The 12,843-nt window shown below is 40.5% G+C and overlaps 1 protein-coding gene across 1 annotated transcript in view; it reads left to right on the top strand.

Annotated features, from left to right (window-relative positions):
- SLIT3 (slit guidance ligand 3) overlaps positions 1–12,843 on the top strand; it is a 549,457-nt gene that overhangs the window by 360,527 nt on the left and 176,087 nt on the right. The window lies entirely within an intron of this gene.

The following is a 12,843-nucleotide window of genomic DNA, read 5'->3' as shown; positions in this document are numbered from 1 at the left end:
AATCCAAAGCTACCAGCTGTGCTTGCGAGAGTCGCTACCCTTCAGCTTATGGGAGCTTGGAAGGGTGTTGCAAGAAACCCGCTTTGCCACAACAGCGAATTTCACTCAGCATGTGGTTTGGGCGGTTGGTGGCTCAGGATATTGGGCTGGATGGATCTGAGCTCTGGCACTGCCTGCCTGTTCGCAGTCACTAGTGTTTGGCTGGTTTTATGCCAGGGAAAGGACAGCTTTCCTGCACTTGCAGATGTGGGGCACTGGGGGTAAATGGCACTGCTAGCCCTGTCTGTGGTGCTTAAACAGTGTTTGCTTCAACATGCTGCCTGCCAGATTTGTTTGATGCCTCCCTGTACTGGGGAGTGATCAGTAACTCCTTATTAATCTTTTCCCCACCTCACTACACTTTTCCTCTGTCCCTTCTTTAGAATGAAGTTTTCATGCTGTTTGTCTATCTCAGACTGATCTATTTCATTTTTTTTTTTTTAATTTATCGCTGCGAACAAGGCTGTATTTTAGGATATTAATTCTAGAGATCTTTTGTCTGAGAATTTCATACAGCTTAAAACAGTATTGCAGGGACTACCGCTTCTGCCTTTGTGTTTCGTTAAAGTTTGTGTAAGACCTTCCTGAGTGAAAGCAGGGAACGGCCCCCCAAAGGCTGGCCCTCCTGCTGCTGTCTGATCCAGAGTGGATCTGATCCAGGTGGAGGGTGCTCACGTTGTGGTGCCCAGAGGCAGGCAGGCTCCTGGGCTGCTGGAGCAGCAACCGCTGGCACTGGGCGCTGCTTCTCTGAAGGATCTTCAGATTGTGTAAAAGAAGGATTTGATTAATTACTAGTGCTAAGGGCTGGATTGTGGGTTGGGACAGACACTTGAGAGAATAAAGACTAGCTGGGCCCAGTACAGAAAATGTTAAGAAAAGAAGGCTGAACTGAAATGAGGAAACAACAAAACATATGATGAGAAAGATTGGGAACAAAGGAAATCAAGACAGGTTGATAAAAGTGCTATGAGTCTGAGAATGTGAGGGGTATTTGGTGATAAGGCCTGAGATTTCTGGTAGTGAGCCTGGGACACAAGCTCTGCAGGGTGGGCTCTGGGGATGTGGCAGGAGGGCTGGGACACTGGGTGGCATGGATGGGGGCTGGGCAGGCTGCGGGGCCAGGACAGAGTGGCGCAGGTGAAGATGGAGTCAAGGAGTCTCTTCCCACCAGAAAACACATATATCTTCTAGAGCCTTCCTGCCTTGTCACCGTGTACTTGAGAAGCCCAACAACACTTTGCATATCTTTGTCTCTGTGCGCTAGTGACCATCTACACAGAGATTAACTATTAGGCTACACAAGGGTTTACTGTTTTAACTGCTGCTATTCCAGTTAGACATCAACGCAGAGGTCTGGGTGGTGTACTTTTGTTACACATGAGTTTCCTTGTGATGGAATAAGTTATTTCAGCTTTTGTTTTTGAATCCACTAGATCCAATATATTATAAAAAAAAGTAAAAAAAAAAAAAATTAGAAAATGGCAAAGTTAATGTTTGTAGCTGCAGTCTTCATTCAGTGCTTTTGTATATATTTGTTGTGGTATGCATTTTAATTACAGCATAATCTCATGTTGCTGTTAAAAGACTGGATTCATTTCTTCTTGTCTAGGGATGCATCAGGGTTGTGTAGTGAGGGAGCCCGTGTATACAGAATCTGTTTATTTGTTGCAGAAACAGGAAAATTCTAAAATGGAACTGTGGGGAAGATAACCTCATGAATGCTGTTCAGAGAATTGGGTTGTATCTCTTCTTGTCAGTGGTTTTATTAATTGATTCTGGGTAAGTGACTTGCACAAACTTTTCATGGGTGGTCACTAGTGATGTAATCCACAGTTTCTGGCTGACTCAGCTGAGATATTCAGAAGTGCTGAGGACTCACAGCTGCAGCAAAAGTCAATAGGAGCTGTGCTTTGAACACATTGTGCTGTGCAATGCTAATTACTTTGAAAAGCCAAGTCCCAATCATCTGCAGTCTTATAAATCAAACTCCAGAATCTAAAGTATATCCTTAGATCTTGAAACTGATCTTAGATTTCAAACCTGTGCTTTTTCATATCAAGCTTGCTTTATCACTGGTACTTAATCTTTATAATACTCTCTGTCTGGTAAGATTAAGAGAAATATAATTGTATAAACCAAGAGTAATGCTGGATAGGTTGTATCTAAATCAGAAACGAGGACCTTTTGTTTAAATGCTGATGTAATTGCTCCAGACGGAGTAAAGAGGCTGACAGTCCCTCAAGGAAAAGTGCTGCTTAGGCACCCGTATCTGGTGAGATAATAACCACAGCTTCTCATCTGGCTTCTGAGCAGAGTAAAATAGGATGGCAGCCCTTCTACCAGCATCTAGGTTTGGCTTAAGGTCAGTTTTGAGTCAATTGTTCTATGTTGGTTTAGTTTATCATTCTCATTATTGATAGCTGAATTGGTGACTGATATTTTTGTAGGTATGAGTAGTGCTTGATTTTGGTGCAGAATTTCTACTCTTAGGAAAAATGCTAGAGTTTGAGCGCTAAGGAAATACCTAATACACTTAACTGTTGGTTTTGTTATGGCTCTGTCAAAGAGAAAACGAACCTACTTTCTGCAAGGAAATCACTTTGAAATGTAATGTTCTACTTGTTCCACCTTTAATTAATGCTTTTCTGACAAATTTAGTATGTAGTGAATTGCTGTCATGAGGGTACCACTGTGTTGGGCAGTGTTGCAGACAGACCTGTAGATAGACGAGTTTGTTGCTTGTGTTGCTTCTTGGGAAGAAATTACCTTATCTGTTCTTCAGTACCTGTAGGAGTATGTATTATGGGAGAGCTGGGACTTCAGTTATGAATCCTGATGAAGCATTTGTGATTTGAGGAACAACAAATTCTGGGCATTTAAATTACTGGTATATTCAAAATCAATTTTCCACCGATTAAAATAAAGTCAGAAAAGCTATTATAAAAAGATTGAGCACTGGTAACTCTATTTATTGTAGTAAAATTAATTCTTTGTATATAAATTACAAATTAACTGCACCATAACAATTTCATGTATATTAACAATTGGCTTTGAAGTTCTCTGCTTCTTAAAGGCAAGAACTTTTTCTTTTTTCAAGAATATAAGTGTGTACAAACTATAAACTTTGGGGGTAGAGGAATGACAGTTCTGCATTTAACCTTGTTCTTCTTCCTAAAAGAAAATTACAATAATTTTCCCAGGCTTCCAGTAAATACTGTAGTTGAAGCCAGCACAGTATTTTTGAGCACTGTAATAAATGTTCCATAATTGCCTCTGGTGGCAAGTTCTTTGGCTAGGGAATCAGGTTGGCTCCTGTAGTTGAATCATATGATATGATTTTCATTTACTGCTGTAAATTGGCTCTGGACAGCTTCACATGTCAAATTTGACTACTATTTTCTGGATCTCACTAGGCAAACTGTGTCATTCACTCCTTGCATTCAATATAAAAAAGAAGTTTCTATCATCGGGCCAAAAATATGTAGAAAATCTTCTATTCTATGAGGGCAAGACACAAAAATAATAAAGAAATAATAAAGAAAATATTTAGATTGAGAGTAGTCAGTAGAGAAAATTAAATATATGTATGAAATATGCTAAGAATAAAGGTGTTTTCTGTGCTGAGACAGATTAAGGAAAACGGGAAGCTATGTTTAGTTTTAGAAACAAGCAGTAAAGGCAGGGAGTTTCTGCTGTAAGATCAAGGCAGGATTTATTTCTTACATCTTTACTTTTAATTGTAAAATGAAGTGTAATGAATGTCATCTATAAGCATAAGAAGATGTTCTTGTTTTGATAAATCTAGATTTCATACACATGATAATTTTGACTATCTTTTTTACGTTCTTCTCTTTACAATTGTGAGTTTACTTTTTAAAAAAAAAAAGTTACGTGCAGGTGAATTTTACTCAGGCAAGCTGTGTAGGAGTTAGTAACCTTACAAGGTTTGTAGGTTTGAGGTTGCTGGGTTTTTTGGTTTGGGGTTTTTTTGTGTGTGTTCTTTTTTTTCCAGAGACATCACGTCAGTCCAGCAGGAACATAAATTTAGCCTTATTAATAAAAATGAATGGTATGAACAAAAAGGCATATATCTTTTTTATCTAATACAAATGTCACTCAAAAGCTCCTGTTTTGCCAAGCAAAATGAGGAGATTGTAATGTATAATGGCTATATACATCCTGAAAGCTGATTATGAAAGTGTAGAAGGAATCACAGAAAATAAAATAGGGAGCATAAAATCATAACTTTGAAATAAAATGTACTAATCAGATTTTTTTACTGCATGAAACACTGTCTTTTGGCTTATATGTATTTTTCTGTTTATTTTGCTAAAAATAATTAGGTAAAGAACAAAGGATTTGAAGAATGTTTGTATTCAAATGACAGAATCTGTTTTGTTGACAAAAATTATTTTGTGGCATAACTTCAAGTACGAGAAAGCCATTTAATTTTCCTACATATTCCTTGTGTTTTACCTTTTCCTTGTCAGTATTTGTACATGTGTACTAAAAGTAGATGTTACAGAATGTATGGAGCTCTTCACAGTAAGTTAGATTATAGATCAAACGACTACTTTTTTTCCTTTCTCTCAGTTCACTGCTTCCATTTCCACTAAGTCTAAAAATATATTTTTGTGTTACAACGTGACAAAAATAATGCAAACCAACTTGAAATCCTCAGATCCCTGAGCTAGTTACTGCATTGTTAGAAAATTTGGAAAGCGATCTGGGCTGGAAGTTTCTTGAAGTAATCGGAAGTCAATAGAGGATGGGCAGGACTGACCTACTAAAGTAATAATGAAATAGCAGTGTGACTTGTTAAGGGGTTAGTCTTTCTGGGACCTAACAGAACAAAAACTTACTCTCAGTAAAGCAAACATTGTGAGTCTGATTTGTTAAAAAGCATTCCTACTTGTTCACATTTATGAAATGTAACCATAGGTCAACTATTGCTTTCCAGTAGGCACTGTAGAAACCACATGTCTCCCAAGTATAAAGTTCAAGCTTCATATTAAAAAACAAACAAACAAACAAAACCCACAAAAAACCAAAAACCCAAACTCAAACAAACAAAAAGCCAAAACCCCAAAAAAACCCCAAACAACCCCCCCAAAAACCAATCCTAAAAATAACAACAAACAGTGCTCAGCAGAGGTCTAAGGTTGAGTCAGCCTCAGAGCAGATGCTGCATTTTTTAAGTGAATGCAAGAACCTAATCCTCTATGTAGCACCCTGCGGGGTGGTCTCCTTGGAACTTTCTGAACTGGAATCACTGGGTGTCACAAAAATCCAGGAGTGGGATCCGTGTTTCTGCTGTGTTTGCTACACCACAACATCTTGGAAACACAAATGTGCACAAACACATGCGTGCTTGTTGAATGAAGTATGCAGTGAGGCTGCATTTCAGCAGTAGGGAATTGGAAATTGCCAAATCACTCCAACGTAATGACTCTTTCTTTCCTGGATTTGTGTTCACAGCCACATGCCTGTATACAGGTAAAATTCCTCCTTCAAACTCTGATCCCAAGTCCATGTGACCCAATAAAGTCTGCTGAGATAGGAAAGTATCTCTGTCTAGTCTAGAATAAGAGCACGGAGACATTATTTTGTATTCTACCCCAAAGCAGCTCTGTTTACCTTTAACGTCCTCACTGATTGTACCCACTGATGATGGCTCACAGGGGAGCTCACCTAAAGTCCCTGCTTCTACATCTAGGCACAACCCACAAACACCTCATGCCCTTTGTGGCATTGCAGTGAGAGGGAGCTCAGGCACCGCCAATATGCTTGGTGGATGCCTGCACCCTCACTCCAAGGATGAAGCAAGGAAAATAAATGAATAAGACTGGCAGGAGAAATAACAATGAATGGTGACGAAAAGGGCCAAAAATTCCACCCAGGAATGTGGGATATCACAGTGGTAGGTGGAGGAACCTTGAGGTTTGGCAGCGTAATACTGCATTCTGGCTGTTTATGTTGATAGAGACATTGGCATTATGTCAAAAACTGTTTTGCAAAATACCAGTCTACAGATTTCTCTGGTGTCTTCCTGTGTGTACCGCATATGATGCAAAATTAACATACCACAGCAGAGCTGGTGGATTCATAATGTGACTGCCATTACAATTTCAGCATTTACCAGCAGATACCTGACCAGCTGCTCAACTACAGGGTTGTGTCAGCTTAAACTAAATTCACTGTGGTATGTCAGAAGGTCCAATATCACTAGCACTACTTTTAGATGTACACCATGGTATCAGGGAACATATCAAAACATATGGTTTCATTCTGAAAGATGTCTTTTGCTGAGCAGAATTATCTGTGTAGCTTCCTAGGTAGATTTACATTGAAAAGTCACTTCATTCTTGATAGGAATTTGTCTGTTGAAGATCTGCCCTTAGGTGAATAGTTAAGATGCAGTCCTGTTTAAGGCTATAGCAGGAGCTCGACGGCTAGACCCTGAAAATCAACACCAAACGTCGCAATATGAAGGGAAACTGTAGTTGTCACCTTGTATTAGTATAGGCAGACAGTTTACTGGCTCTCAGCTCTCCAGTTCTTAAGGCAGACTCAATGAGAGTGATTTATAATACGTATTATTAATTTTATTTGGAAGTCATTCAGGTACTGCGATGAAAGGCAGCAGTATAAAAGTCTTGGAGAACCGTATGTGTTTAGAGTTTTTATAGTGGTGGTAGAGTCTTTGGCTGATGTAGAGATTGAAGGCTTTAACTGTCTGTTAAAACAAGCAGTAAGCACAGATATGTAAAACGCTCTATGTCCTGCCATCCCAAAGGACTTTGTTTTCTACCTGTCAGAGAACTGAGGGGTGAGAGACAGAGCCACAAAAAGGCTGTTCCTTGGTAATGTAGGTCCATAGAAGCAACAGGACTGCAGGTTTTTTGCCTTGCACTTTGCAGAGAAGTGCCTTGTGCAGTGCTGTGGTGTAAAGGGCAACGAGTGTGGCTTCTGCATTTTTCACTGTAGAATAAGACACAGGTTCTGACTGCATAACTGCAGGGCAGGATTCCTTCCTTCCCAACAAGGGTGCCTCCTATCCAGGGCTGTCTTTGGGTAAATACTTCAGTGCAGCTACCCGAACCTGTTGTGTGTGATAGGAATAAAGCTTATATTTCAAATGAAGAGGCAAGAAGAGGTCAGGACAGGGATCAGATCTAGCCCATACTTGTAGTAAGAAGACCAGATTTTAAGTATGATTTCTGCCTCTTAAATTCTGAAAATACATCTATGGACTTTTCTTCATCAGAGTCCAAAATGTACAATAAGATATGTAAGTCCAAAATATGAGATATATGTAAGATAGTGGTCCAAGCAGATTTTATAATCCAGTTGTTCTCACTCCTTGGCAAGGAGGAACAGTCTCTCTCTTGATTGTTATGTGCTCTAGAAGTTTCCTCCTTCCTAATATAAACGGTTCTCCCCAGCCCTGGGCTTTGTTGCTGTGGGGGATGCATATGCTTCTTATTTCCCACAAACAGTCCTTAACCAGCTCCCTGCAAATCCCTGCTTATAGGGCAGGGGAAAAGTGAGGGTTTTGCCTTTCCCCACAACCTTCATGCAGGTTGTGTGCATCCTGCCAGATGTGAGTGTGGTACAGGTTACTGCTGCACACCGATCTTAGGCTTTTTCTGTCTCGGAGATTCCTTTTGGTTATTGGCTGCCTGAGTGATGCGAGCCTGAAAGAGCCCCGGCACTGGGAGCAGAGCGACGTGATCCAGAGCAATCTGGCTCATTCGCTCGCTTTCTCTCCCTCCCATCAGGGAGTTCATGACTGCCCAATGCAGAGGGACGTGTCTGACACGTCTCAGGCAAGAGCTCGGTGGCACTGTTAATGGAGCACGGCTGTCTCATTTGTAGGCTCTATTCATCTGACAGCTAAGAATTATCAGTACTGATGCTTCACTCCCTCTCTCTTTTTCTCCAAGCTAGTGATTTGTCTATGTTATGGGTAGGTAAGCTTGACAAAACATTACACATTAGCAGCTGAGGTGGTGTTTGAAATGGGAAAATTGCTAGCAGACTGCTCCATTAGAGACCCAAATAACAAATTCTTTCTTTCCTTCAATTAAAGAGGGATAGTTAAGGCCCAAATTAATATGTCTGTCTCCCCCACTCTGCAGGGGGAATCACTCTTCAAGACAAATGGCTTCGTCACTCCTGAAAGTGTGAGCTGGCTCTATGAAGGCTGCATTAGGCAGAGTTTTTTATCCTTCGTGTTTTGCCATCCTGGGTGTGAGCAGTACAGGCAGCAGATGAGGAGGTGATGAAAAGATTTGCACCTCAGTGAACTTTCAGATTGATTAGCATGGGAAATTGCGTGCTTATTCTTTACTCTGGGAGAGTTTTTCATATTTAATCATGTTGTTTCCCCCTGTTTGTTTTGGGGTTTTTTTTCTCCAATATGTTTACTTTCTGCTCTCATTGCTGCAAAGTCATTTAAAGAGAGTGGGAAGAAGGAGGACTTTATCCTGTCCAACAACACGTTATTACAAGAAAAATGCATCTGAATCCATTGGGCCCTCATACTTTCCAATCTCTGATAATATATTAGAGAAGAGAAAGGAAATTGTTCTTGTCCTTTGATGTTGTTGTCAAAGGCTCTAAAATAAAGCTTTGAGAGGCAGACAGAGCATTGCTGCGTGTCAGAAGGGGGGAGATATGCTTCAATTCATCTAAGTGATACAGCTGGCAGCCGGTGACATGGCACAGTGAAATGGGTAACTGAAAGGAGGAACAAAAGCCCCTGAGAGGTTTTGAGCAAGGCCAATTTATTTTATCAGTTCTGTGAATTCTACTTGTGGATTCTTTTAAGTAGATCTTATTATGAAATACCAGAGGAAAATCGAGGAAATTTTTTTTGAGTTGTAAGCAATCTTAAACATGGGGGATAGTAGTTCAAATGATCAAAATTTAGCCTTTTAGGACTGTGTCTCTTGTACAGAATTCTCAAATGTGTTGGGAAATTATTTTATAGTATATTCTGGTGATACCCCAAAAAATGAACTCACTGATGTTGCTTTGCACTAGCACTGGTCGTTTTATAGTGTATGACAGCACTTCATGGTATGCAGGGATAGACCATGAAAAATACGGTTTTCCAGAGGTCATGTTCTAGGTAAACTAGGTAATTTTCTCTGAAATAAAATGTGGCTGTAAAATTTAGATTAGCTTTTCACTTTTTTGAGAAAAAAATGACAACAGTAGGTAAGAACTCTTGTTTTTCACTTTATTTGAAAGATGGCACCTCTAGCAGGAGTTTCCCATTATATCACGAATAACACTGGTTTATAATTAAGCCTTCATCACCTTGAAATTGCCAACACCCCTTCTGGCAAAACCTAGCGTTTTCTGGAGATATTTAATCCCTTGCGGTCCTTCACATGTTATTTAAGAGCTCAGATGAGGTGAAAGTGCGAAGTATTAATACAAATAATTTCTTTTCTACTACTTTAGTTGCGTAACTGCACTGTGTTTTTCAGCCTATGCCTGCCAATCTATAACATGCATTTATGAAAAAAAACAGAAGTCAGAGTGGTACTTCATACTTTTAAAATACCTGCTTATTTAATGCTGCACTTTATTTAATGCTCCAAGATAAGCAGCATTTTGTGCCCAAGTTGAAATCCACCTGCAAACACATCCTGATGAGAGCACACAGTACTGCTTGTTGCTTCTCTGGTAGCATCTGCAAAATGTAGAGCACTAAGCATAATGTGTTATGTGTGGTCTTTAGTCCTTCATTTACAAAGAGCTTCATACAATTAAAAAAGTAAGGTACTAAGGTGAAAATATAACAGCAGATGACAACAGCCTTGTCCATCTATTTCTGTACAGGCCATCTGCTGTAAATTTTGTAGGAAAGGGTGAAGAATTCAGTACTGCTTCAGAAGGTAGCTCTCTGAAACAACTCTTTTTCTGTATTCCTCTCCACCTTTTCTAGAAATTTCATTTTTTCTTATTACTCAGGATCTGTGGCTATTCCAATTTTGGCTTTTTTTGCCCTTTGGGGGCAAAAGTTCTGTGTGTATTTCCACCCTTGAGTCACTAAAATTTCGTTGGAATTTTAAGTGATTATAAAAAGGGGCCATGTTTCCCCCTATCACTGTATTTGAGTTTCCATGTAAGGACTACTCTGCTGAGCCTATGTGCAGCATGTGTGAAACCCCAGTTTCCATCCATAAGGCAAGGGAATTAGATAGGCATGGCCCTCTTTTGTTCCTAGAAGTGTCTGCACAGAAAGACTTGGGAGGAGTTAAACACCAAACTGGCAAGCTGACAAAAAGCCTTTATGGGAAGAGTATGTGTACTGCTAATTCTGGTGACAAACACCCAACAATAGTAGCGTGCTGAAGCTTACAGCAATTTGCATTTCACTGTGGACTTGCCAGAAATGAAGCATGTTATATTTAGACCAACTGGAAGGGAAATCTCAGACACTAATTCAAATCACAAAACAAGGAATAGAATTAACTCTGATCACAACCTTTAAAATAGAATCATAGAACGCTTAGGGTTGGAAGGGACCTTTAGAGGTCATCTAGCGACGCCCCCTGCAATAAGCAGGGACATCTTTAACCAGATCAGGTTGCTCAGAGCCCCATCCAAACTGACCTTGAATGTTTCTAGGGATGGGGCCTCCACTACCTCTCTGGGCAACCTCTTCCAGTGCTTCACCACCCTCACAATAAAAAACTTCTTCCTCATATCCAGTCTAAATCTATCCTCGTTTAGTTTAAAACCATTACTCCTTGTCCTGTCACAACAGGTCTTGCTAAAAAGATTGTCCCCATCCTTCCTGTGTAGGCCCCCTTTAAGTACTGAAAGGCCACAATAAGGTCTCCTCACAGCCTTCTCTTCTCCAGGCTGAACAACCCCAACTCTGTCAGCCTGTTCTCATAGGAGAGGTGCTCCAGCCCTCTCATCATTTTTTTGACCCTCCTCTGGACCCGCTCCAACAGGTCCATGTCCTTCTTGTGCTGGACACAGAGCTTCCAGAGCTGGACGTAGTACTCCAGGGGAGGTCTCTCCAGAGCAGAGGGGCAGAATCCCCTCCCTCGACCTGCTGGCCACGCTTCTTTTGATGCAGCCCAGGATACGGTTGGCTTTCTGGGCTGCAAGTGCACATTGCCGGCTCATGTCCAGCTTTTCATCCACCAATACCCCCAAGTGCTTCTCCACAGGGCTGCTCTCAATCCCTTCATCCCCCAACCTGTACTGATATCGGGGGTTGCCCCGTCCCAGGTGCAGGACCTTGCACTTGGCCTTGTTGAACTTCATGAGGTTCACAGAGGCCCACCTCTCCAGCTTGTCCAGGTCCCTCTGGATGACATCTCATCCTCCTGGTGTGTCAACGGCACCACTCAGCTTGGTGTCGTCTGCAAACTTGCTGAGGGTGCACTCAATCCCTCTGTCTGTGTCATTGATGAAGATATTAAAAATACCCTCAATGCGACCATCCAGCCAATTCCTTATCCACCGAACAGTCCACCCATCAGATCCACATCTCCCCAATTTAGAGAAGGATGTTGTGGGGGACTGTGTCGAAGGCTTTACAGAAGTCCAGATAGATGACATCCATTGCTTTTCCCTTGTCCACTGATGCAGTCACTCCTTCACAGAAAGCCACTAGGTTGGTTCAGGCAGGAGTTGCCCTTGGTGAAGCTGTGATGTCTGTCTCAAATCACCTCCCTGTCCTCAATGTGCTTGAGCATAATAGACTGCTACAGAAATAAAAGAGTGCATGCACACTGACTGTGGAAGTATCACAATATTCATGACATAAACAGCTTCTTAGATTATAACTGAGCTGGCAAAATACCTTATTTTCAAGGGGATTTTTCTTTTGTTTCTTGAAAGCAAAGATCAACAGAAGGATATGCTGTGCAATAGAGGGCTGATGGGCCTTACACATTTTCTCTACATTATTCCCAAGTCCTTTAAAAACCATGATTTACTTCTCCCTGCATCTCATTTTATCTCTTTATCTCTGTTCCTGGGTTTAAAATTTTTTCTCCCCTCTGCATTGCTGCAGCAGTTCTAAATGACTAGAGTGATTCATTCTATCATTCCAGTATGTTTTTGTATTTCAATTCTAAACCACTTCCAACCACAGATTTTTGCTATTGAAACAATTTCTTTTTATGACATTTTTGGAAAAAACACACAATGTTTGAATAATAAGTAAGAGCTAGGTAAAATTAAGTTTTGCTTTCAGTTCCAACTCTGTAGAATTTCAGGTGCCATGGTCATTTGAATTTGTTGTATGGGAATCCACTTTTACATTTCTAATTGAGATGAATATTTAACATTCATCTGAGGAGAAGTCCTTTTAGCAGGAATTTGGGGAACTTGCTGACAAAGACTTGCAAATACATCTGGGAAGGAACAGAAATTAATCTTAGTGGTTACTGTATGCAGTATCTTAAAGCTGCTTACATTTTATGATAGGGATACATGCATTTATGAATCTTCATAAAGAATACTTTTTTCAAACCCAATCTCATAAATGAAAACAACAGTATTTTCATGTAGTCTGGACAATATTTTAGAACAACTTCAGTATTTTGTAGTTAAAATAGGAAGATACACTCCTTTCTTGCTCTGCTTTAACACAGACCCTCCCCCCCCACCACCCCCTTAAAAATCTGGATTCATATTGCAATGAATTCCACTCTGTTTTTCAGCATGTTCCCACAGATTGTTGCTCCTGAGTCCCTCTGATAGTATTATTAATCTGCTTATTAAGCTGTCACAACATAGCATAGCTTTTAGTTTAGATAGCTG

The sequence above is a fragment of the Pelecanus crispus genome, chromosome 8 (assembly GCF_030463565.1).
Source record: "Pelecanus crispus isolate bPelCri1 chromosome 8, bPelCri1.pri, whole genome shotgun sequence".
NCBI lineage: Eukaryota > Metazoa > Chordata > Aves > Pelecaniformes > Pelecanidae > Pelecanus > Pelecanus crispus.
The sequence above is the reverse complement of the archived record's forward strand: the minus strand, read 5'-3'. Positions and strand labels throughout refer to the sequence as shown.